Source organism: Stegostoma tigrinum, chromosome 3, assembly GCF_030684315.1.
Source record: "Stegostoma tigrinum isolate sSteTig4 chromosome 3, sSteTig4.hap1, whole genome shotgun sequence".
NCBI lineage: Eukaryota > Metazoa > Chordata > Chondrichthyes > Orectolobiformes > Stegostomatidae > Stegostoma > Stegostoma tigrinum.
In genome coordinates, this window is record NC_081356.1 from 84,322,578 (window position 1) to 84,349,468 (window position 26,891).

Below are 26,891 nucleotides of genomic sequence, written 5' to 3' on the forward strand. Positions count from 1 at the left end.
TGTTTTAGTTATTCATCGCCTAACCAACATATCAGCCAAGACACTGCAGAGCTCCTCTGCTCTTCTTCAAAATAGCAGCATGGAATCTTTTATGTTCCAAGGTTGAAGTCTCATAGAAAGATGGCAGCTCTGACACTGCAATAGTGCAATGGGGGTCGCACCAGTGTTCCAGTCCGTGGAAGGAAGTTTAAATTCATTGCCTTGAAATTTACCTGTCCCACGTTACCCATGACTTTGTAACTGTCATTCTGTAGGATGAAGAAATGTGTACTGTAGATACATAGGAACACAGGAATAGGTGTAGGCCATTTAGCCCCTCAAGTTTGTTCTACCATTCAATGAGGTCCTGGCTGCTCTGCAGCCTAACTCCATATATCTACCTTTGGCCTATATCCCTTATTACCATTGGTTAACAAAAGATTATCTATGCCAGATTTAAAATTAACAATTGAACCTGCATCCACTACCATTTGGAGATGAAAGTTCCAAACATCAACCATCCTTTGTGTTTAGCTCTGTTTCCTGACATCTCTTGTGAACAGATCTTATTCTCAGATTATGACCCCTACTTCCAGAATCTCCAACCAGTGGAAACAGTTTAATCTTTACTTGTCCTGTCTTGTCATGTTAATATCTTGAAGCCTTTGATCAGATCATCCATTAACTTTCTAAATTATAGAGAAAACAGATTGTCTATCTGTATAATCTCTCCTCATAGCTTACCCCCTGAAGACCAGGTGTCATTCTTGTCATCCTATCTTGTATTCCCTCCAAGGTCAATATATCCGTACTAAAATATGCTGCCTTGATCTGATCTGAGTTCAAGCCAGTGATCCCACACATTTCCCCTAAAAGTAGCCACATTTCAATACTTAAAAATATTCACCACCCTAGGTGAGCAGTAAAGACTTATGACAGCAGGCAGAAGAGGGTCAGCCCATTGTCGCCTTAGAGTTTGCAATGCTAAAATTTCATCATGGGACCCCACTTGATGTCTTGATCCCCACTTTGGAAGGTCTGGTCCCACTTACGTTCCAAGTAATTTTCACATAACATCACTAATTTTGGATTCTATTTCGCTAGACATAGATTGCAGTGTGCAGTTTGCATATTTCATAGCTTTTTTAAAAAAAGTATTGTCACTGTTGACAACTTTCAAATGCTGTAATCATAATAAATTGATAATTGAAATTTTAATTTTGTTAAAAACAACAATCGTTGTAAAGATGACTCCATATGACTTCAAAGTTTAAGATTTTTATTGTAAAGTGGACCAAAAGCATCCACAACTAAATAACTCTTTGTCCATAATTGTATTTGAAACCACAGATAGGACATTCCCATTTCCCTTTTAACGCAAACAAAACATACTTCACAAAATCACTTAATACTAACAAAGTAGATATTCAATTCTCCTAGAACCAGTCCAACATAATTCTCAGCTCTCCGAGTGTTTCTTTCTGTTCTTTTTTCACACTGCAAAAACTTTAAAATTTAGAATTATCTTTCAAAGTGAAGTTTTTCTCCCTCAGAGCTTCTTCCTTTGGGTGAAAGCTATGTGAATTTAACAGCCTTTTTCTAAATTGTCATGAATTTCGTCCTCTCAATTACTGCACAAGTTCCTACTTGTACTGTTGCACGTAAACCACAGTGCCTTGCTGCCAATAGCTGCTGTCTCTCTCTCAGATCCAGGCAAACTAGCTAAGTGTGCAATACCATAATGGCTTCTTCTACACGCTTCCATTTTCAAATCCATTAATCACGATATCATGTATCCAGGTAGAAATGCTGATTAGCTATCATTAGATTATAACTCTAACTTACCATTGATTCAAATAGAGAGTCTGAAGTACAACTATTTAAAACCTGACATTTTCAGCAACTTTCTGGAACTTTGAAAATTAGCAATCTAGCCACTGTGAACACAGATGTTGCTGCCATTATCTCCTCCTTTTTGTCCACCTAGTAAAACAATCCAGGTGTTTCTTTTATATCCAACAACCTTATTATCTAAACTTATTAGGCAGATTTCAATGTAGGTCACTTCAGTGTTTTCATTTTATTAAAATTTAGAGCACCATCTCAAAACATCATGCTTTTAAAACTCACATTCCTCAATCATTTCCACATCTACTCCATTTAGACTCTTGTTTTACAAGGAGTTTACATTCTGCTTATTCTTTCACAACATCAGAAAGGCATAAATGAGTAAATTATCCAGGCTGACTCAACATTGCAATGAAGCAAAGCTGTAACTAAAAACCCTGCCAAAAACTTCTTTGCTTCATTAGCAATCACCAGGTTGTTATTGTACATTCGGATTTTTCACAACCTAGATGCCCTCAACCTGGTTTCAAACAAGGTATCATAGCACAGACACCAGTGACGACTTCAGATGTAATCTGATCAACATTGTACCCCTTCCTGTCACACTACGGTTATCAAACTTAAAAGAATGTACCGACAAAAAAAGGCTAGAATTTGCAACTAATTGTAAAAAGACCCAAGGAAAGTGCATATGAAAATATGCTGCATTCGTAACAAAGTGAGAAAATTGTCAGCACAGACAGGAGTAAATATGTATGTCCCAGACAGCTGTTTCAAGGGCATGGCTACCAGGTGGCCAAGGCTATGACATGACTATTCAACCATAATTTGATGCTTGTGGAAGACAGTTTCTCAGAGGAATGCATTCTGGTGCCAAACAGGGATCAGGCTATTCTAGGCCTGGTAATATGCAACAAACCAGGATTAATCAATAATCTCATAATAAAAGAGCCTCTACATAATAAACATAATAGAATTGAACACTCACCTACTTCAAGTAGAAAACTGTGGTGCCAGACAAATGTTTTAAACCTAAATAGTGGCCATTATTAGGGTACAAAGCTAGAGCTAACCAAGGTGAACTAGGAACAGGAGTTGCAAGGTAGGACTGTAGGAATGCAGTGGCATTAACTGGTGTATTCTCCACGACAACAACTCCACCAACCAAGGATCTCTTGTCAACCAATTTTCTCTCACGATGTATGAAATATAAGAAGAATGGGAGGAGAAACAGAATTTCACAGAAACCCATAAAAATCTAACCAGACTAGACAGGGTAAATGCAGGAAGGTTGTTCCTGATGTCCAGAACCACACGACACAATCTAAAGCTATGGGACAGGCCATTTATGACTGAGATGAGAGAAATTTCTTCACCCAGAAAAGTTGTGAGCCTGACAAATTCTTTGCCATGGAAACAGTTGAGACCAAAACACCAAATATTTTCAAGAATTGGTTAGACACAGTCTTTAGGGCTAAAGTGATCAAAGGGTACAGGGCAAGAGCAGGAACAAGATACAGAGTAGGATCATCAGCCACGACCATACTGAATAGAGGAGTAGACTCAAAGGGCTGAATTGCCTACTCCTGTTCCAAAAGTTACTGTACAAGATAAGACTGAAATAACTCTAGACAACAATGTATCAACTGAGGGGGGTTTTTCCAACAATCGACAATGGATTCATGGCCATCATTAGACTCCTAATTCAGATATTTATTGAATTCAAATTCCACCATTTGCTGCGGTGGGATTCAAACCTGGGTCCCCAGAATATCAGAGATAATGGGAACTGCAGATGCTGGAGATTCCAAGGTAATAAAATGTGAGGCTGGATGAACACAGCAGGCCAAGCAGCATCTCAGGAGCACAAAAGCTGACGTTTCGGGCCTAGACCCTTCATCAGAGAGGGGGATGGGGGGAGGGAACTGGAATAAATAGGGAGAGAGGGGGAGGCGGACCGAAGATGGAGAGTAAAGAAGATAGGTGGAGAGAGTGTATGTGGGGAGGTAGGGAGGGGATAGGTCAGTCCAGGGAAGACGGACAGGTCAAGGAGGTGGGATGAGGTTAGTAGGTAGCTGGGGGTGCGGCTTGGGGTGGGAGGAAGGGATGGGGAGACTGCATCCACTGTACCCGGTGCGGCTTCCTCTACATTGGGGAAACAAAGCGGAGGCTTGGGGACCGCTTTGCAGAACACCTCCGCTCAGTTCACAACAAACAACTGCACCTCCCAGTCGCAAACCATTTCCACTCCCCCTCCCATTCTCTTGATGACATGTCCATCATGGGCCTCCTGCACTGCCACAATGATGCCACCCGAAGGTTGCAGGAACAGCAACTCATATTCCGCCTGGGAACCCTGCAGCCCAATGGTATCAATGTGGACTTCACCAGTTTCAAAATCTCCCCTTCCCCTACTGCATCCCTAAACCAGCCCAGTTCATCCCCTCCCCCCACTGCACCACACAACCAGCCCAGCTCTTCCCCCCCACCCACTGCATCCCAAAACCAGTCCAACCTGTCTCTGCCTCCCTAACCGGTTCTTCCTCTCACCCATCCCTTCCTCCCACCCCAAGCCGCACCCCCAGCTACCTACTAACCTCATCCCACCTCCTTGACCTGTCCGTCTTCCCTGGACTGACCTATCCCCTCCCTACCTCCCCACCTACACTCTCTCCACCTATCTTCTTTACTCTCCATCTTCGGTCCGCCTCCCCCTCTCTCCCTATTTATTCCAGTTCCCTCCCCCCATCCCCCTCTCTGATGAAGGGTCTAGGCCCGAAACGTCAGCTTTTGTGCTCCTGAGATGCTGCTTGGCCTGCTGTGTTCATCCAGCCTCACATTTTATTATCTTGGAATCCCCAGAATATCATCTGGGTCTCTGAATTAACAGTTCAGTGAGAATACCACTAGGTGGAGCAGCACGGTGGCTCAGTGGTTAGCACTGCAGCCTCACAACACCCGGGACCCAGGTTCGATTCCAACCTTGGGCGACTGTCTATGTGGTGTTTGCACATTCTCCCCGTGTCTGCGTGGGTTTCCTCCGGGTGCTCCAGTTTCCTCCCACAGTCCAACGATGTGCAGGCTGGGTGGATTGGCCATGCTAAATTGCCCGTAGTGTTCAGGGGTATGTGGGTTATAGGAGGATGGGTCTGGGTGGGATGTTTCAAAGGGCAGTGAGGACTTGTTGGGCCAAAGGGCCTGTTTCCACACTGTGGGGAATCTAATCTAATCTCAGTCATCACTTCCCCTATTGAATTTACAAAGTTTGGGATAGAATTAAGTAGAAGGGAACAACATACTATCCGGTGAAAGTTTTTGGTAGGTCAGATGATTCAACAGATTTTAAAGGACTAGAAAACAAAGACAGTAATAGCATGAAAGAAAATTGTTAGACTTAACATAACAGATAGGCGTTTCTACAAGTATTTTTCAAGAGTAACTGAAGCTAGTACTGGCTCTTTTTCACAGAATCACAGAATCCCTACAGTGCGGATACAGGCTCTCCGACCCAACAAGTCCACACTGACCCTCAAGGCATCCTACCCAGCCGCATCCCCCGTAACCAACCTAATCTACACATCCCTGAACTCTATGGGCAATTTAGCATGACCAATCCTTCTAGCCTGCACATCTTTGGACTGTGGGAGAAAACCGGATCATCCAGAGGAAACCCACAGAGACATGGGGAGAATGTGCAAATTCCACACAGACAGTCGCCTGTCCGTGGGATTGAACCCGGGTCCCTGGCGCTGTGAGGCAGCAGTGCTAACCACCGAGTTACCATGTCGCTGCTTTTTATGTGGTGAATTGTTAATGAAAAACCACAAAATGATCAAGGCAATAAACAGGTTTTCTGTGCCTATCTTCACTGCTGAAAATTGCCCAAAGGTATTTGAAAAATAAAAGATAAAAGGGTGGGAGGAACAGTCATCATCAGCAGCAGCGAAAAGATTGTAGAAAAGCTATTAGATCTAATGCATGAGGGTTGCAATACCCTCAGATTCTCAGGAGGTTTTTGTTAACAAGCCACAAAGGCACTGTGGAAAATTAAAGTTCAACATGAAGGGGGCAACATATTGGCATGAATCGATGGTTATCTGGCTAACCGAAAACAGAAGCATGCATCATAGGGTCGTAAAGGAAGTGGCTGCAATTAGAAGTCATTAACTGGTGTATTCTCTATGGCAAGACTTCTATCAACCACTGTCCACGTGTCAACCAATCAACATCCTGCTCTCACAGTTTGAATGCTGATGTTCCCATTTAATCTGTATTTTTGCAATTCGACCTAATGAGTACAAGGTGAATAGCTTGGACAAAATGAATCTTGTTTTTAACAATACTCAAATTCTGAACAACTAAATGACTAATTTTGAGTTTTTTTGAGGAAGTAGTAAAGAAGGTAGATAAAAGGCTCTCATGAATGCAGCGTACTTGGATTTCTAAAGGACATAAGGTACCATATCAGAGGTTAATCCACAAAAGACAGACTGTAGCCAAAGTATAATGTACAATACATACTAGGCATGAATAAATGATTATTTAGCCAACAGAAACTGGAAAGTATGGATAACTGGGTCACCTGTCATAGGAAAATGTTAGAAGTTATTACAAAGAAAATATAGCCAGGTACTTGAATAAATTCAAATTAATCAGACTGAGCCAATATGATTTTGTGAAAGGGAAAGCATATTTAACAAATCTACTGGAGTTGTCTGAGGAACTAACATGCTGTGGATGAAAGGGAACTGGTTGATGCAATACCCTCAGATTCTCAGGAGGTATTTGTTAACAAGCCACAAAGGCACTGTGGAAAATTAAAGTTCAATATGAAGGGGGCAGCATATTGGCATGAATCGATGGTTATCTGGCTAACCGAAATCAGAAGTTAATCACAAATAAGTATTTTTCAAGCTGGCAAGACGCAACAAGTGGTGTGCCAAGGGTTTTGGAATGCTAATTGATTGTTTTAATCTATCACAAAGGAAATGGAATACAACACAGGCAAGGTTATACAATGTGAGGCTGGATGAACACAGCAGGCCAAACAGCATCTCAGGAGCACAAAAGCTGACGTTTCGGGCCTAGACCCTTCATCAGAGAGGGGGATGGGGGGAGGGAACTGGAATAAATAGGGAGAGAGGGGGAGGCGGACCGAAGATGGAGAGTAAAGAAGATAGGTGGAGAGAGTATAGGTGGGGAGGTAGGGAGGGGATAGGTCAGTCCAGGGAAGACGGACAGGTCAAGGAGGTGGGATGAGGTTAGTAGGTAGATGGGGGTGCGGCTTGGGGTGGGAGGAAGGGATGGGTGAGAGGAAGAACAGGTTAGGGAGGCAGAGACAGGTTGGACTGGTTTTGGGATGCAGTGGGTGGGGGGGGGGAAGAGCTGGGCTGGTTTAGGGATGCAGTGGGGGAAGGGGAGATTGTATACCGCATCCACTGTACCCGGTGCGGCTTCCCCTACATTGGGGAAACCAAGCGGAGGCTTGGGGACCGCTTTGCAGAACACCTCCGCTCAGTTCGCAACAAACAACTGCACCTCCCAGTCGCAAACCATTTCCACTCCCCCTCCCATTCTCTAGATGACATGTCCATCATGGGCCTCCTGCACTGCTACAAAGATGCCACCCGAAGGTTGCAGGAACAGCAACTCATATTCCGCCTGGGAACCCTGCAGCCATATGGTATCAATGTGGACTTCACCAGTTTCAAAATCTCCCCTTCCCCCACTTCATCCCAAAACCAGCCCAGTTCGTCCCCTCCCCCCACTGCACCACACAACCAGCCCAGCTCTTTCCCCCCACCCACTGCATCCCAAAACCAGTCCAACCTGTCTCTGCCTCCCTAACCAGTTCTTCCTCTCACCCATCCCTTCCTCCCACCCCACGCCGCACCCCCATCTACCTACTAACCTCATCCCACCTCCTTGACCTGTCCGTCTTCCCTGGACTGACCTATCCCCTCCCTACCTCCCCACCTATACTCTCTCCACCTATCTTCTTTACTCTCCATCTTCGGTCCGCCTCCCCCTCTCTCCCTATTTATTCCAGTTCCCTCCCCCCATCCCCCTCTCTGATGAAGGGTCTAGGCCCGAAATGTTAGCTTTTGTGCTCCTGAGATGCTGCTTGGCCTGCTGTGTTCATCCAGCCTCACATTGTATTATCTTGGAATTCTCCAGCATCTGCAGTTCCCATTATCTCTGATACAGGCAAGGTTGTGTTTAATTTATACAAGACACTGATGAGATCACACCTGGAGGAGTGTCCACAGAATTGATTACCTTATTTAATGAAGAAAGGATGTATATGCATTGGAAGCAATTCAGGGAATGTTTACTAGATTCGTACCTTCAAAGAGCACGGTATTTTATGATGAAAGGCTGGACAAATTAAGCCTATATTTGAGGTTTAGACGAATAGAGACAACTTGATTAAAACCAACAAATACTGAGGGATCTTGACTAAGCAGATGCTTCCAGCGAAGGGGAAGAAAAAAGTCAGGGCTCACCATCTAAAAAGGATTAACTGAAATATCTTCTCACAGAGGGGCATGAGTGTTCTTGAAAAATTAGTGGAAGTAGAGTCATTGAATATTTTTAAGATAGAGATAGGTAGATTCTTATTAAGCAAGTAGTTGAAAGGTTACCAAGAGTTCAAAAAAGATTTACCAGGATGTTGACAGGACTAGAGTGTTCAGTAGGCTGGTTCATTTTTTCACTGAAGTGTAGGAGGTTGAGGTTTGTAAAATCATGAGAGGTATAAATAAGGTGAATAGCAAAGGTTTTCCCCTAGGGTGGAAGAGTTCAAAACTACGGGGCATATTTTTAAGGTGAGAGCCTTAATTCGGAGAATTACGTAGTATTTTGGATTCCTTTAATGGAAATTATACAAAACCTAAAAAAAGTCATTACAATTTAAATCGCATCCGGACAGATATATGAACAGGAAGGGCTCAGAGGGATATGGCCAAAATGCTGGCTAATGCACCTAGATAAATTTAGGATATCTGGTTGGCATGAATGATTTGGACCAAAGGGTCTGTTTCCATGCTGTGCAACTCTATAACTCTATGATCTTTCACTTTTTATTGAAGTAAACAATGTTACACCTTTCCACAAATTAAAATTGCATTTCATTCTTTAAAAGTATGTTCCCTGACGGCCTACCACTAGCCACATGAAGAAAAACAAACATGGAAATATTGCAAATTAGCGTTTATTAATTGTTGGCCATAGCTTTACACCAACTTGCACAAGAGTACACCATGCATGATTCTCCAATTGCATATGTTTTGGCTGCGAGAATCAAAATAATGACCAGATAACCATGTCTGGTGAACATCAAAATCCCATTGATCAACATTGCTTTACAAAGCATAATTTCTGATAATATCATTCACTGCTACAATTTCACTCCCATCCCTATTGTTGTTATCTCCTCCCAGCCTCATAAGCCAGTGAAACGTCTGTTCTCTTCCAATTTTGTCTCCTGTTCACTTCATGCCGAAGAAAATTAAGCAGAAATCAGTCTAAGGTGATCACTTACCAGTACGCTATTTTAGTACATTAAATTCACCAAGCCTTACTTAACATGGAAGTTTCTATCTTTCTATATTTTCCTCATTTTTGAGAATCATATACCAAGATGACCAATGTCCAGGTCAGAGTCACAACATATTCCTATTGCACCAAATCAGATTTAATGTGCAGATGAAAGACAGAGTACCCTGTTTCACATTGGACATTGTTAACAAACGGAAGGTTTCTTCAGTAGGAATTACTGAACATTTCTACCCCTGCCTGATAGCCAGTAGCACCTGCACAAGTCTTGGCATTATTTGAAGATGAAATTGGATTCAGCCACAACATCCTTTGGAGCTGAATCATCTTCCAACACCCACGCAGGAAATTGACCATTTGCGTAAGGTGCCAGAGTGCTGCAAGTGCAGCTATGGCAACAACATGAATTATATTTTCCAGAAAGATCTGTTAAATATTGATGGTGAATCCTATCTTTATGATTTTCAAGAGGTTCAAGCTTTTACAATAGGGATGAGTTTCAAAACATGTTTTTCCTGCTTTCACTTATAAAATAATTTTCATATTCCAATGCACAAGTAAGAAATATTAATCAAAGCATTCCTAAAAATTCCAGCTTAGTTTTAATATTCTTACCACATTAAAGTATATGTTAAAATTGACAGTTTGGTTAAAAGTTATGAAGAAAATCCTTACAAAATACGCCTGATTTTGCAAGATGTCGATGGCATCTGGCAAGGATACACTCAGAACTCAGCTTCCCGCTAAGACCAATAACTGACAAGCTACTGGTTTCAATATTTAATATATGCAACAAATGCCAACAGACAGAGGACCAGAGGGCACAATCTCAGAATAAGGGTCGCACATTAAAGTCAAACGGGAGGAAGATTTTCATCTCTCAGGATCGTGAATCTGTGAAATGCTTTACTATTGAGGGCTGTCGAGGTTGGGTCGTTAAGAATTTTCAAGGCCGATACAGGTTTTTAATCGGGAAAGAAATAGAGTGTTATAGGGAAAAGGCAGGTAAGTTCAGTTTTACCAGATCAGCTATAATCTGACTGAATGACAGAGCAGACTAGATGGGCACAATGGCCTGTTTCTGCTCCTCCTCCTACCTCTTATGGTCTTATGAAAATGCATTCTTATGCATTATAAATGCAACTGTATTTGATTCAAAATAACTGCAAAAATAAAATCTCTACACATAAGTGCAGAATTAGGAACAGACTATAATACATACACAAATTAGCAGAACTATGTGCAGCAAACTGAGTTTAGAAACTAATAGAATTTTAGTCCCACATCATTATGATGTGAAAGGCCAAAACAAAAAGGATTTCTGCAACACAGCCCACCTAAATGGTCAGCCCTGCTGATTTCTATACAATGCAGTACTGATATGCCAATGAGTTTCTGAACTTACAGAATTCATTCCTATTTAATATATTAGCTTGGAACCTTTTGCCAGGCAGCTAGGTAAAAGCATACCTCCCAATTTCATGCTAGATAAATTACATAATATTAATGTTGTTCTAAAACACATGATAAATTAAGTGGGTTTTTTTTCAATTCACAGGAAACAGAAGTGATTGTATCAGCCATTCTATTACGAACTGTTTAATTTGCATAAAACAGCACCTCTTATGATTGCTTATTTCACAACAATATGGCAGACATAAATATGTATGTAAATTCAAAAGAAGAATCTTTTTATACTCTTTAAAGATCCACAATTAAATAAAACCATGTTGTTATGGACAGCAATATTTTATAAATGAAAACTAATTCAAGTTATGAAAAGACGCTCTCTTGATGCATCCTTTGGAATGACATCATGTAAAATGCAACATAGTTTTAAAAAAAATCAGATTCCCTACAACAATGTTCGATTTAATAATTAAATGAGCTGATTCTTGTTGTTTGGTGACAATTTGTATTGGTTTATTGCTCCATTTTAATCTATTACATACTGTAATAATAATATTCATCGTACAACATCCTACTGATGAAGAAACTTGACTTTACTCAATCTTAAAGTGCCTTACAGAAGCCCAAATTCAGCAAGCGTTCACGAGTACATTTAAAAACTCAACAGGAGCCTCCAGTTATCCCCGCAGCAATGGAAATCAGAACAGAAATCTCAATCACAATAAATTTGCACAAAACTAGACAGATTAGCCTCACAATGCACGAAAGAAAAAAAATGCCCATAGTCCCAAATGAAAACATAATTTTTTCACCACTTCAAGTACTTAAATGATAAAGGTTGTAGTAGATACCAATATATTTTGTTCCTATCAGAGGTGCATCCTCAAACGAAATGGTGAATTATAAACATATCAACAAAATAATTAAAATCAACACAAGGGTACTTGCATAAAACACTTACACAATGAAAAGCCTGCATTTTCTTCAAAGACATGCATCCAAGTGTGATAGACAGATGGCTGTGGGACTGCCGGCTCCTTTTAAACGAGTGAGTCATTATAGTGTAGACGCTATGCATCAGACCTACATTCCTATTGACATCATCACTGCTGACTTTGCTGCAGGAGCAACTATGGCAACCAGATCTTGCACAGAGAGATGGAAACCTCTAATTGCTTTAGCAACTTCCTAGAGCTTCAGCCACAGAACTTCACATCTCTGAATAGGCAATAAAATTCAGTCTTAATTTGATATCTACTGCATGGAAAAACACTATATAGCTATGAAAGAGCTACTTCTCTAATTATAGAACAGTGCTACTGATCAGCACTAGAAACCATCAATATCATTCTTCTGACGTACATTTACATTTGAAAAGGTGGTGAGTGATATCTTAAACAGGTAAAACACCAGAATGTGCATTGCATTAATTAATCTTTCAACTGATAGCAATTGTATTCTCAGGTATTCTGTTTTGTTACCTTTTGCTTGTGACGTCTCCTCTTTTCTACTGCTTAGCAGGTAAACGCACCAATACTTGGCTGGCAAACTTATCAATTCAACACTGAAATAGGACAGGGTTAGCTCACCTTCGGGAGAGTAGCTGTAAAGTTCTAAACTTAAATTGTTATACCCATTAATTTTAAGATGTTCAAGATCGATTGTAATTCCTGATTAATTAAAAATTGGGTAAAATCTAAGCAAATGTGTGACAGAATAAAGTGTTGCATCTGTAACCAAATCATGGAATTGTCAGCACAGTGGACGTAAAAGGTGACAAGACGTTCTGTTCAGGGAACCTTCAGCACAAGAGAGCCATTTGGCCAATGTCTTCTCTGCTGTTACTACTTCCATGCTGTAGATAAGCTACATCTGCTCATTTCCTTTAACATTGTTCACTGTATATCAGAAGCAATACAATAAGCATATGAAATAATTCACAACACTTGTTATATTTGCAGCAAGGAAAATAAGGCCCTATGAGAATTCATCTTGGGTTTATGCCTTCTTGTTATCAGATCACCAGCCAGCAGAAGTACTGTTACACTGTTAAACCTCTCAAACTTTATGATGTTTATGCAATTAGTATGTAGTTTGACAACACAAGTATACATGTAGATCTGTAGAATAAGAAATATATTGGTATATTATGAGTAGCTTTTTTGTTAATATTCACACTAATTTGGCAACAGTTTAGCTGGAATCAGGAGATTTAGAAATACATGTGACCATGAGTTTCTAAAGTGGGGTCCTGACCAGAAATGTCAACTTTCCTGCTCCTCTAATGCTCTCTGGCCCGCTGTGTTCCTCCAGCTCTACAATGTGTTATCTCTGACTCCAGCATCTACACCTCTTTCTATCTCTCATCATGAGTTTTGTTGAATTTTATCATTGTGTTTTGCAAAGCACCTGCAGGACTGTAGTTTCTTGGTGGTGGTTTAGGGCTCTGCGCAGTGTCCAATAATCATGTGATTTTCAAGGAACTGATTGATGATTGGACGGGTTAGTGATTTGATAGCAAGAGGGAATGAACACAGGATGAGTTTTAAATGTATAAAGAAAGACTAGATTTTTCACTGTGCAAAAGAATTAAAGCAAGGGATGAAACACAAGCTTTTCATCATATACTAGGAGCAGTCTGGCAGACAGAAATGGAGAAATGGGGAAGGAATGGATGAAGACAGTTCTATCTTGCATGGCGAAGGCACTAACATTAGCACAATTCTCATTTCGATTTTCAAATCCCTTTATGGCCTTACCCCTCCGATATCTGCAATTTCCTTCAGCCCTTGAGATATATGCACTGCTTTAAATTTGGCTTCCTAGCAGATTGTGTTCACAATGCCCAAGACTAACACATTATAATAAAGTAAACTTACCACTGACTGCTGTGCTACATCCATTCAACCATGTTTTTATACAAGAGTTGGAAGTTATCTTTACAAGTAACATTTGTTCGTAAAATGAAACTTGCACAGCCAGACACACTGCAAAAAAATTCCCTGACTGAGATCAAAGTGAATTACAAAACAGGCACTTCCAAATTATGAATGCTGGTCAATTTTCAATGGAACCAGACTTTAAAACTCCTCACAGCTTGCTGAAATGCTACTTAAACTCAGAAGCAAAGAAAACAAAAGTACGTCATTTGTCCATTCAAATATGTTCCGCAATTTAACGATCGTGCTTGACTCATTATCCCAATGCCGTACTGCTGCTGTCTTCCCATATCCCTTTATACGTTGAGTGCCAAAAAATCTATTTCTTTTCTAATTATATTCAGTGACATGGCCTTCACAGCCTTACATACTAGTGAATTCTACAAGTTCACCACTCCCTGAAGAAGCTTCTCTTCATTTTAGTCCTAAATGCCCTACAATGTACTCTAAGACTTGTTCTTGATCTCCTGTCTTTGCAACTAGTCTGGCCATCCCATCAGAATTTTATATGCTTCAATGAGACCCCTTCTCATTCTTCTAAATGCCAATGAATAGAAGACCAGTAAATCTAACCACTGCTTACGTGAAAATTCTGCCATCACAGGAATCTGGTGAACCTTCACTGAATCTGCTCTATGCCAGCATATAATTTATTAGGGTCTTACCAATGCCCTGGACTACTGCAGTAAGATTTCCTTGCTCTTGTAACTCAGAGCCTTTTGCATTGAAGGCCCAACAATCCATTTGCCTTTCTGACTGATAACTGCACCTGAATCTAGCTTATGGTGACTAGTGTACCAAGTCACTCAGGTCCATTGTCTGTAAATATTTCCCAATCTATCACAATTTAAATAATACTTTGCCAGTCTGCTTTTCCTACTGAAGTGGACAGCTCCACAGAATACTGGATATTCACGGATATTTCCACTCATCACCTACTCTAAATTACCTCTACATATTCCTCACCACTCAAACCTACCCAGTTTTGTATTGTCAGTAAAACTGGAGATATTATATTCGAAATCCTGATCCAAGTTGTTCATCGATATCGTGACTGCCTGGAGTCCCCAAACACTAATCCCTGCAATACCCCTCTATTCACTTCCTTCTGCTCTGAAATGGAAACAGTCACAGTCGGTTTTCTGTCGAGTAATCACGCTTTCAATTCATGTCAGTACAATACCTGCAATCCCTTGTGCTTTAATTTTGCACACCAACCTCTTAATGTGATACTTCATCAAAAATTTTATACAAGCCCAAAAACATATCAACTGGTTCTCTCTGATCTATTCTGCTGCTAATGTTAATAAGCTTGGACAGAAATTTGGAGTTAGATTCTCAAGATATTAAAAACAACAACTTAAGTACTAGATAACAAAGTGTGGATCTGGATGAACACAGCAGGCCAAGCAGCATCTCAGGAGCACAAAAGCTGACGTTTTGGGCCTAGACCCTTCATCAGAGAGGGGGATGGGGAGAGGGTTCTGGAATAAATAGGCCGAGAGGGGGAGGCGGACCGAAGATGGAGAGAAAACAAGATAGGTAGAGAGGAGAGTATAGGTGAGGAGGTAGGGAGGGGATAGGTCAGTCCAGGGAAGATGGACAGGTCAAGGAGGCGGGATGAGGTGGTAGGTAGGAAATGGAGGTGCGGCTTGAGGTGGGAAGAAGGGATGGGTGAGAGGAAGAACAGGTTAGGGAAGCAGAGACAGGCTGGGCTGGTTTTGGGATGCAGTGGGGGAAGGGGAGATTTTGAAGCTTGTGAAGTCCACATTGATACCATTGGGCTGCAGGGTTCCCAAGTGGAATATGAGTTGCTGTTCCTGCAACCTTCGGGTGGCATCATTGTGGCACTGCAGGAGGCCCATGATGGACGTGTCGTCTGAGGAATGGGAAGGGGAGTTGAAATGGTTTGTGACTGGGAGGTGCAGTTGTTTGTTGCGAACCGAGTGATCAACTTAAGTACTAGCATCATCTTTGAAAAATGCATGTATTATGGCAAGACATAGAGTGTAGAAGTTCAGATATAATGATGATAATCATTAAAACTCTAGTCAGATCATATTTGGAGCTGTGATAACTTAGGGCTGCAAATCAAAGATAGGACATTAAGGCAATGGAAATGATACAAAAGATTAACCATGAAACAATTTAGCATGAAGGAGTAAAAATCTGAAGGCAGCTCAGAATTAAGGCTGTTTTCTTTAGAACAAAATTATTGCACAGGAATTTGATAGGAGGGTTTACAATTCCAAATAAATGGTAAAGAATGGACAGAAACGCGAGCGCAATTTTCCCTGCCCATTCAGACAGAGCTTTGAGAAGGGTGTACAGGGGAACCCAATTGGACAGATGGCAAAAATTCAGTTTCCCAATCATGGACTGAATATTTTCTATTAATTCTCAGATACTTTTTTCTAAACAACTTGCTCAGCAATGTTATTACACATCACTGAAGCAAAAGCTCGAACTCAGACCACCTGACTCAGAGTTAAGGACACCATCACTGCTCCACAACAGCCCTTTTCTTTATTATCTATCCTACTTTTATAATCAACCCATTCACAGATGTTATTACACATCCCCAAAGCAGGTTGGGCTTGAACATGGGTCTCTCAGTCCAGAGATAGGGACGTTACCAACTGTGCCACAAGATCCCTTTGTGTTACATGGATTGCTTTCAGGTGCATCAGCTTTCCTGATCTTCATGGTCAGGACACAGCTTTGCTTTCATTAGCATGAATAAATGCTCATTAGCACCGCAGCTTAAATGGAATTGCATTAACAGGTACAGTCCTGTGCAATCACAAATCCTGAGAAGTATACCTGATGGGATAGACATCTTCCAAGCTCTGCTGAGTACAAACTTCTTTAGTTAGTTAGCTCTTTCATAATCAAAGTGTTTCTTCACACAACCACTTACAGTGTTAGCAATAAAGCCTTTCTGCATTGATCAGCTCATGAGAAGTCTCAGCCATATGCAGACTTGCTTGTTGTTCAATGCTTACACTGTTAGGGGTGAAGACTGATCTGGCCATCCAGCCTGTCCAAACAGTCAGACTGGCTGCAGCCAGGAAACCTACTTAGAGGAAGCAAGTGGGAGTGAATTTGAAAGGGAGCTCAACTCAAAAGGTCATTTATTGCGGTTGTGTCTTCTCCCATGCAAGTCTTTGGTGGAAAGCTTGGCATATATTCTCTTAGCTGTGACGAAAGGCAGTTGAGCTGATGCTCTGAGAGCAACTCAGTGTTGTAACTTCTTTTATATTTTCAGTGAATCTTGGGAGATGTGACAGTCAGTATGACCACGGTACCAACAGTGCAATGAAGTGACAAACATCAATTGCAATGAAGCATCTGATAGAAATGATTGACACTCAACCTCCTGTGCAAGTCCCCAACAGTAGCAACCTTACAATACTGAGAAGCATAGGAACATGAAGCATCAACTTGACAGGGTTACATGTTCCTCATTGATCTCGAAGCACTGGAGCCAATTTCATTTCAGTTGCCCACTAGCGTTGGCGCCTGCTGTCATCTCTGTCCAGCCGAAATGGTCGTTTGTGCCATACACGGGGTAAGAACTTATTTTATCTCAAGGGCTTTTCACTTCCATAGAACCCTTAGCTAGGCACCACTGAAGCATACTGGCACTTCTTGCTTGGAAAATGACATGTCCAGAAGTGGGTATAGCTAATGAGCAAAAAAGTTGAAATACAGAAACAAACTCAGAGCAGAAATTTGCCAACTGGCACTTTGAGCCTGCTCCACCATTTAATTGTGATCCTTTATCCCAATTCCATAATCCCACTTTCTCCCTATATTTATTGACGCCTTTAAAATCTAACAATTCACCTCTCCTCCACCCGCCTTCTCCAGGTGGTGCTCCTGAGTTACAAAGTCCAGGTGACTTTAAATTTGATGTTTGGACATCGGAGCCTGTAAGATGCTAGACGGCTTCACAATCTTCCACATTTTATCCATACATGCATAAGTAACAAGCTGAGAAGAACAAGATCGCATGAGAAACTCAACCAATATGCTATAAAACTTGCCTCCTCACAATCTTGGTACTTTTAAGAGACAGAGAACAGAGAGAAGTAGCTTTTATGCAGAGTTGTGAAGCTGTAAAATGCAACCCCAGAATTAATAATTTAAAACAAACAGTAAAGTTGAACACTATCTGTTTAGTTTTTCTGCCTTTGTATTCAACGTATTTGTTTATTTTTCCATGTTTTTAAGATGGTGCCAGAGAATAGCGATTCTGTTCAATACTTTTAACAGCATTTTGTAACAAATGACAATAAATAAATAAAACAGACAGCCAGGCAGACAAATTGATTTAGGAATTCATCATAGAGATGGGAAAGAGAGCATTTGTATCCAAGGCAGGCATATAGGTCTGGACTAGTAAGTTAACAGACAGGAACTACTCCATTCATGGATGATGATCAGCAAAGGGCCAACTAGCAAGTCTGCAAATTCTACACAATCCCCGTGCACCTCGCAGAGCAAAAACAGGCATCAAACAGCAGCACCACATCACGTTGGAAGGGTGATTTACCAGAAGGCAAGAAATTTTTTTAAAGCTAGGGAAAGAGAGAACAAGACAGAAATTATGATTCAGTAAAGTAGAAGAATTGAGACAGTCTACTGACTTAGCTGGAATTCAGTGCACGGTGAATTGCAGCTGTTATTTCTGAACTTCCATAAACAATTTTCTCATATCATTGCACAGGTATTGCAAATTTAATATACTGAAATGTTACATTTCCATGGCACAGAAAATGATGTGTCTCAAACAAGCATGTTGTGCATATTTCACAAATAATTTTATGCTTGAATCATTAGCTCTGCTCACTAAGTTACTGTGTATAAAGCAAGTTCTTCCCTTGTAACCTTAAAGGGTTTTTTTTGAGTGTCTAACATACTCCCTCTTGTTCATCAAGGGTTAATACACAGAATAAAGTAATATTAACAAAGGAGAAAAAACAGCAGAGAAATAAATGTTACAGGGTTACTGATAAGAACAATACTCTGCTGTTACAAAGAAACATATGAAAATTGCTCCATTATTCAGGTTAATGTTCTGAAATCAGCAATTCTACACAACCTAACAGGTGGACACTTCTAGCTTTGGTTGAAATATACCCAAAATAGAATAAAACATGCACTAAAGTGGAAAAATAACTATTCATATATTACCTTTATCCCATGTTTCTTGGTGAATTAATTACACCCACATGCTGTTTGGCAGGTCAACTGTTAATTTGTTTGAGGCATAATGGATGGGACCTAAAAGATCACCTGCACATGCAACAAATCCTTTAAAAACAGGCGCAGCACTTTAATATTACATGAACAGGAAACGCAGGAAACTTGGAAAGCTGTAAAAACCAACTTGAGGAATGAAAAGATGATTAAGAACCACACAAAAGAAAACTCTTCACAAGATATCAAAGCCAACAGCAGGAGAACACACAGACCAAACAAAGGACATATGGAATCATACCATGGTCAGCAATGGCCAAATTGCTAATGACAACCTTGCATCAATTTTCCTTGGAAGAGGTCAAAATAGCAGTGGCACAATGAAAAATCAAGTACCAAGAGGAGGGCCATGCTTGATTAATGTTTTCAAATAAGGTAACCAAAGAAAAGGTGTATGAAATATTCTCCAATCCTGAAAATTTCTAATAAGGAGCATTCAAAGTGGATGAGCACTCTTTATTTGGAACTGCGCCATTGTATTAGAAAACAGTAAACATTTTAAAATGGGACAGCAAATCCATGTAACAGCAGATCTGCTAATCTAATATTTTGTGAGGAAGATATTAGATATTCTAATTTGGGACTGAATGATACATTTATTCATGTGTCCTCTGCCTGAAAATTTGTATTTGGCTGATTGTCTACTGATGTTCTTTTTCTTGGCAATGGTTCTCATTGATGATTTGCAATTGCCTCCCAAAGTCAGGGGGTTGGCAGTGAGGAAACATCCCCGTCCTAGATAGCAGTCAGGAGATGTAAATGTGTTTTTTTTTAAGTTTGGCAAAACGCATTGCATGGTATGATACAGGATTGGGGCTGGGACCAGAACCTTAATTGTTTACAATTTTGACTTAGATGCAGTGTCAGAAAGCATGGTTGCTAAATTTTCTGAAAACGCAAAGCAAGGTAGGACACAAGATTCAACGGATATTGCAAGGCTAAGTTAGTGAACAAAGACGAGGCAGTTGGAATATAATATGTGAATATGTGAATGTCTGTTGTGACAGAAGAATTATAAACAATTTAAAATAGAGAGAGATCACAGAGCTCCGAGATGCAGATGGATCTGGCTGTCCTAGTACATGATTGCAAAAGGTTAATCTGCAGATACAGCAAGTAATTAGAAAAGCTAATAGAAAGTTATAATTTATCACAAGAAAGAATTAATAAAGGAGTAGGGAGTCTAAGCTTCTGTTATACCACATATGAAATACTGTGTATAATTGGCTACCTACTAAAGGAAAAATGAACTGGAGGTAGCTCAGAGAAGATTTACTAGAATAATTTCTCGAGTGGGCAGGTTGTCTTACATGGTAAGGTTAGGCTTGCTGGAATTTAGAAGAGTAAGAAAAGATTTGATTGAAGCATATTGAACAGGATCTTAGAGATCTCAGGGATATCAGATGTGATGAGATTTGTAGCAGAGGAGAAGTCTAGCAAGGTCCATTTCAACATCAGAAGCATCTTGTGCCATCACTGAAATTTTTGACAAGCTGTTAAGTGAGTTGGGGTAGCATGGTGGCTCAGTGGTTAGTACTGCTGCCTCACAGAAACAAGGACCCAGGTTCGATTCCACCCTCAGGTGACTGTCTGCATGGAGGTTGCACAAACTCCCAGTGTCTGCATGCGTTTCCACTGAGTGCTCTGGTTTCTTCCCACACTCCAAAGATGTGCAGGCTAGGTGGATTGGCCATGCCAAATTACCCTGTAACATATAATCTGGGCCTGGATGAGATGTTGTGGATGTATTGGGCTGAAGGGCCTGCCATCACACTGTAGGGATTCTATGATCAGTTTCTGACTATGCAGCAGAGTTGCCAAATAGATAGAATATTGTTTGTTAAAGACCTTGTTAATGGCCCAATTTGCCATTTGGTTTCCTATCCTACTAAACATTGAGAAATCAGAGTAGGTATGTGGTGAATTCACCAGCCACACACATCCCACATCCACAGATATTACCATAGATACATGCCAACTTTTAACAACTCTTATGGCCGACCTTCAACCCACTTGCAGGATGCTTCTATACTCCAATGATTTAACTTGGGATACAGTGGCAACTGTCATTGCAATGCTACAGCAAGGAAACAGTGCATTCAGGGACATGCGCCCAATTTACGGACTAGTCCAGGTCCCATCTTTGGCTCACTACCAGAGCACTCACTCAGCACGAGCCTAACTGGATGTTTACAGTGCTATTTTTACACTTTTTTCCCTAGATAATATTAATTTGTCTTCTGACATGGTTGTTAACAGATCTCAGTCAAGACAAGAGGGATGGCCTTTGGTTAGGGGAACCCAACAAGTCAAGAGCAGCTTGTGATACCAGCCCAGTAATTTGGAGACAGTTATTCAGCAGCACAGGTTGGTCAGAGTCAGGTTCTCTCCACATAAGCTGTAATGAGATGAACGTCAGCAGCCCAACACCCATCGTGACTCTTTTTGACCTATTAGGGGCTGCTTTTCTCCTTAAACGAGAGCCAGGTATTAAGAGTAATGGAACTGGGTTGCGACCTTGGAATAGGCTGGCATCATCTTGTGTTGTAGCCTCCACTTCTGGTCTTGAGGGGTGAGGAAATCCCAGTTCTGCATAGTCAATTCAGCAGAATCTTGAGGACACTGTCTGCAAAGCAGAGCATCAAATTTCCCTGCCACCAGGTCTAGACAGACAGCGCTTGTCCAAATACACAATGGGCTTTTAGAAAGATGGCATGTGTACAAGTGATTCCAGTGAATTGGGGTATTCACTGAGTGGTGAGTTGCTCCAGGAAGATGTTGTGTGGTCAAATGGGCCAGATACAGACACGAAGGATGCCACAGGGATGAGGTAGATATTAAATGATGTGAGTTTGGTAACGTGCGGTGAGAAAACTCAGCAGACCTGGTGGGCAAAATCCTAGTGGCCTTTGGAATTCTTTCCCTGATAAAGCGAAGAAAGCAGACAGTTGGAAAAATTCTAAGGCAGACATGGATCAAGATTGACCTACTAAGAGAGGATAAACATGAATTTTTGAGGGTTAAGTCAGGTCACAATCATAACAGGGACGGAGGTATCTGTAGTTACAGTCTACATGAGCTTCCAGAATACATTTGTAAGTTTTCATGTCAAAATGAATGCCACAAGAACTAAATCTTGTGACATGGGTTGAAAGCAGGTTGTAGGACACAGTAGTAGTGAAAGGAATGCACTCTGGTATGGTTTGACAAATAATATTTCCAGAACCTGGAGTGTCAGCTTGCCTTTGTACAATAATTATTAAGATCTTAAGTGAAAAAAAAGTTGTATATACAAGATTACACGACTTAAATTGACAAGCATAATAAGTAGAGCAGATGGGAGCTGGAAACAATAAAGGGATGTGTACGTAGACTAGATCAAATGAGTCAGATAAACTAGCAAATTGTATTGAATGTGGGGAATTCAAGGTCAATTTTTCTAAATCTAATCCCAAAAAGAATGTATTTTCTAACTAGTGAGAAACCAGAGGCAGAGAAAGGGAGAGAGATTTGGACATCCACATATTGTGCACACATTATGCATATGCATTAAAAATTAGCCAAAAAACACAAAATATATATGAAAGGACTAAAATTTTGCCCTTACACCCAACAAAAAGCAAAGGAGGAGCAGGAAGGCTGACGTTTCAGGCCTGGACCCTTCTTCAGAAGTTTAGGCCCGAAATGTTAGCCTCCCTGCCCCTCTGATGCTGCTTGGCCTGCTGTGTTCATCCAGCTCTACACCTTGTTATCTCAGATTCTCCAGTATCTGCAGTTCCTATTATCCCCAAAAAGCAAAGGAAATCTTTTTGAGGTGTAATGCCCAGAACTGAAGACTGCACTTCAGATGGCATTTTCCCAAAAGCCCTCTACAGTTGAAGCTTAAGTTCATAGAATCTGTGAACTTAGGCTTCAATTGCACAAGGCTTTTGGAAAAATGTCATCTGAACTACAGGGTTCAGTCTGGGTATCACACCTCAGAAAAAGATTTAATTGTATTGACAAAATGTAATTCAGATTTACTAACATTGCAATGACGATTTATGGTTAATCCTCATTGGCTGTTTACATAAATTTAGCTCAGAAACTCTAAGTTATAGAATACTGATGGGCTGATATAATCAAGGAGTTTCAAATGGCAAAAGATTGCAAACAGGTACAGAAACTATTTTCTTTAAAAGAGGGAAGCCACAACAAGGGAGCACAATCCCAGAAGTACTGTCAGAGCATTCAGGTTTGAAATCTGAAAGCACTTGGTTGATAAAGGGTAGTAGAAATCCGGAATTCTCCTCAAAAAAGCCTCTAATGCTGACATTTTCAAGTATAGATCCATAGATCTCTGTTGGCTGTGGGTATCTAGGGGTATAAAGCAAAGGCAGTTAATTGCAATTGAGGTACAGATCAATTATGGTATAATTGATTGGTGGACCAGTCTGGTCTCAAAGGTCAACTCTTCTGGACAGGGGTAGATAGGGATTTACTTTACCAGAATCTGATAGACAAATTCTGACAATGCAGCATTCCATCAGTACTGCACCAAACTATGTATCCAAATTACACATCAAGGTCCTACAAGGAAGGGCTTGAATCTTCAGTCTTCCGCAAATCACAAAAAACAATAAAAGCCTTTTAACTTCTTAGAATGCAGAAAGGTATAGAATCAAAAATTCATCTAAAATTAGAACTAAAGTTCTTTTGCCATTTAAGCATATTCAGTGCGCAACTATATTTCAAGTAAAGGCCAAGTAACTTCATTCAGGGTTAAAATCTTATTTCTGACCCTGATAAGACAGAGAAACGTACACTGACATTTATATGGCTTCAACTGTGGAAAATTCCAGACAGGATAAAAATCCAGCTAGAAAACAGGAAGGCTTGCCTAGGAATCTTCACAGCTAACAATGGAGTGAATCATTGTCAAAACCATGCCCCTATTGCAATAAAAACCAAAAGAACTGTGGATGCTATAGATCAGAAACAAAAACAGAAATTGCTGTTAAAAACTCAGGTCTTGCAGCATCTATGGAGAGAAATCAGAGTTAACATTTCAGGTTGAGCAACCCTTTCTCAGAACACCCTGTTGCAGCTTAAGTTTGCCATATTCCATGATTTAAAAGACCGGCAGTACTGCAAGTTACTTTGTCAGCTTCAATGGAAGGCTACATAAGGTAGATGTGACGGTAGGGTGACTGATGACAGGCTGTCCTTGGGGGACATGAAGTGGGGGAATGGTTAGTGACGAGTCAGGAATTCAGGCATGAAGTTCGCCAGGAACTATAGTCAGTTGTTAGACTTTTACGTTTTTCTGGGGATCAACTAAGCTTAAGTGAGTCAGTCCATGCTGAATTCTCTGATTTAAAATAGCTTTATCAAAGCTTTCCAGATGTGTGGGAATTAAAAAATGAGAATTCTCAATTTCATGAACAAATCCTCAGTCAGTGGAGTCAGATTTCTGCACGACACCAACATGCAACTCCAGTGTATGCTGTTGCACCGGCAATCTAACAGATAAAAAATCTAAACTTTTAATACCAGAGAGCAAATCTATATCATAGAATCACCCTTTTGAAACACAATGGAACCTGCCTCCACCACAGTCTCAGAGAGTGAATTCCAGACATTAATCACTTGCTTTGTGAAAACAGTATCTCATGTTGTTATTGCTTCTTTGTCAATTACCACAAATCCACAGCCTCTGGTCCTCAATCCTTTCTATCTACTCTGTCCAGACTGATCCCAATTTTAGATACCTCTATAACACAGAGACAGAAGTCAAATCAAATCAGTCTCCCTATACCTGAATTCCCAACACAGTCAGGTTAAAACACTCAATGACCTTCAAAATTGCTCATAACCAGACTTTTTTGCACAATGAATACCAGACACCGGATTTATAGCACATGTCAAAGACTTATTACAGATTAAAGCTAATTATTAACAATTATTAACAGCAGTGCAAAGTTAAACAAGGTAATCTAATTAATGTTTAGGCTTAAACTCAATTCTCCAATTCTCGTCCCCACTCTGACAAAATTACATTGAGGCACAGTTAAGGAGTAAATCAAAAAGGAAAAATAAATGAGTTGTAATGGCCAGTTCACTTAAGCAGTCTCCACAATCCATAACATCACCATCATTTGGGAATGTATCTTGCTTACTTTCTGACAAAAGTGAGAAGTGACTGAGGCGGATTCTGAGAGAAAGGCTTGCTCACCATGACTGAGAAGGGGATCATGTAGGACCTGGTGTCAAAGAATGGTGAAGCCCCAAACATTACACCACATTATTATTGCCACTGCAGTAATGTATTAGAGGTAATAATAATGAAAAGTTTCAGCCAGATGGATAAGTGTCTGTCAGAGGGCCAGGCATTTCAGGAGTCCTTTGTGGCTATTCCCCTCTCAAACAAGTATATCATTTTGAATAGTCTTGGCGAGGAGGGGCAGGGAAATGGTCTCTCAGGGGAAAACAGCAACATCAGCCAGATCAGTGGTGCCATAGTTGTCTTTGTTGTATAAAATGTGGAGCTGGAAGAACACAGCAGGCGAAGCAGCATCTTAGGAGCACAAAAGCTGATGTTTCGGGCGTAGATGGTTTAGGCCCGAAACGTCAGCTTTTGTGCTCCTAAGATGCTGCTTTGCCTGCTGTGTTCATCCAGCTCCACACTTTGTTATCTTGGATTCTCCAGCATCTGCAGTTCCCATTATCAGTGGCTCTGTTGTATAGCAGGGATTGTCGAAGTGTAGATGAGTGGTAGTGATAGGGGATTCTATAGTCAGCAGTACAGATGGGCATGTCTGTGTTCTGTGTTATAGACCAGTGAGCCTTACCTCAGTTGTTGGTAAAGTGTTGGAAAAGGTTATAAGGGATAGGATTTATAATCATTTAGAAAAAAATAAATTTATTAGGGATAGTCAGCACGGTTTTGTGAAGGGAAGGTCGTGCCTCACAAACCTTATTGAGTTCATTCAGAAGGTGACCAAACAGGTAGATGAGAGTAAGCCGGTTGGTGTGGTGTATATGGATTTTAGCAAGGTGTTCGATAAGGTTCCCCACAATAGGCTGTTGTACAAAATGCGGAGAAATGGAATTGTGGGAGATATAGCAGTTTGGATCGGAAATTGGCTTGCTGAAAGAAGACAGAGGGTGGTAGTTGATGGGAAATGTTCATCCTGGAGACCAGTTACTAGTGGTGTACCACAGGGGTCGGTGTTGGGTCCACTGCTGTTTGTCATTTTTATAAATGACCTGGATGAGGGCGTAGAAGGATGGGTTAGTAAATTTGCAGACGACACTAAGGTTGGGGGAGTTGTGGATAGTGACGAAGGATGCTGTAGGTTGCAGAGAGACAACAGATAAGTTGCAGAGCTGGGCTGAGAGGTGGCAAATGGAGTTTAATGCAGACAAGTGTGAGGTGATGCACTTTGGTAGGAGTAACCGGAAGGCAAAGTACAGGGCTAATGGTAAGATTCTTGGTAGTGTAGATGAGCAGAGAGATCTCGGTGTCCATGTACACAGATCCTTGAAAGTTGCCACCCAGGTTGACAGGGCTGTTAAGAAGGCTTACAGTGTTTTAGCTCTTATTAATAGAGGGATCAAATTCCGAAACCAAGAGGTTATGGTGAAGCTGTACAAAACTCTGGTGCGGCCGCACTTGGAGTATTGCGTACAGTTCTGGTCACCGCAGTATAAGAAGGATGTGGAAGCTTTGGAAAGGGTGCAAAGGAGATTTACTAGGATGTTGCCTGGTATGGAGGGAAGGTCTTACGAGGAAAGGCTGAGGGGCTTGAGACTGTTTTTATTAGAGAGAAGAAGGTTGAGAGGTGACTTAATTGAAACATATAAAATAATCTGAGGGTTAGATAGGGTGGATAGGGGGAGCCTTTTTCCTAG

At 40.8% G+C, this 26,891-nt stretch overlaps 1 protein-coding gene across 7 annotated transcripts in view; it reads right to left on the reverse strand.

The window, feature by feature from the left end:
• Positions 1–26,891, reverse strand: part of pam (peptidylglycine alpha-amidating monooxygenase) — a 212,053-nt gene that overhangs the window by 161,970 nt on the left and 23,192 nt on the right. The window contains exon 1 of one of the 7 annotated variants that reach the window (XM_048527244.2): positions 11,756–11,881. The exons of 5 other annotated variants lie outside the window; for them this stretch is intronic. The gene's annotated coding sequence lies outside the window, so the exon portion shown is untranslated. Of the gene's footprint in view, positions 1–11,755; positions 11,882–26,891 lie in introns of those variants that run through there. One more of the 7 variants, XM_048527245.2, reaches the window with a different exon arrangement.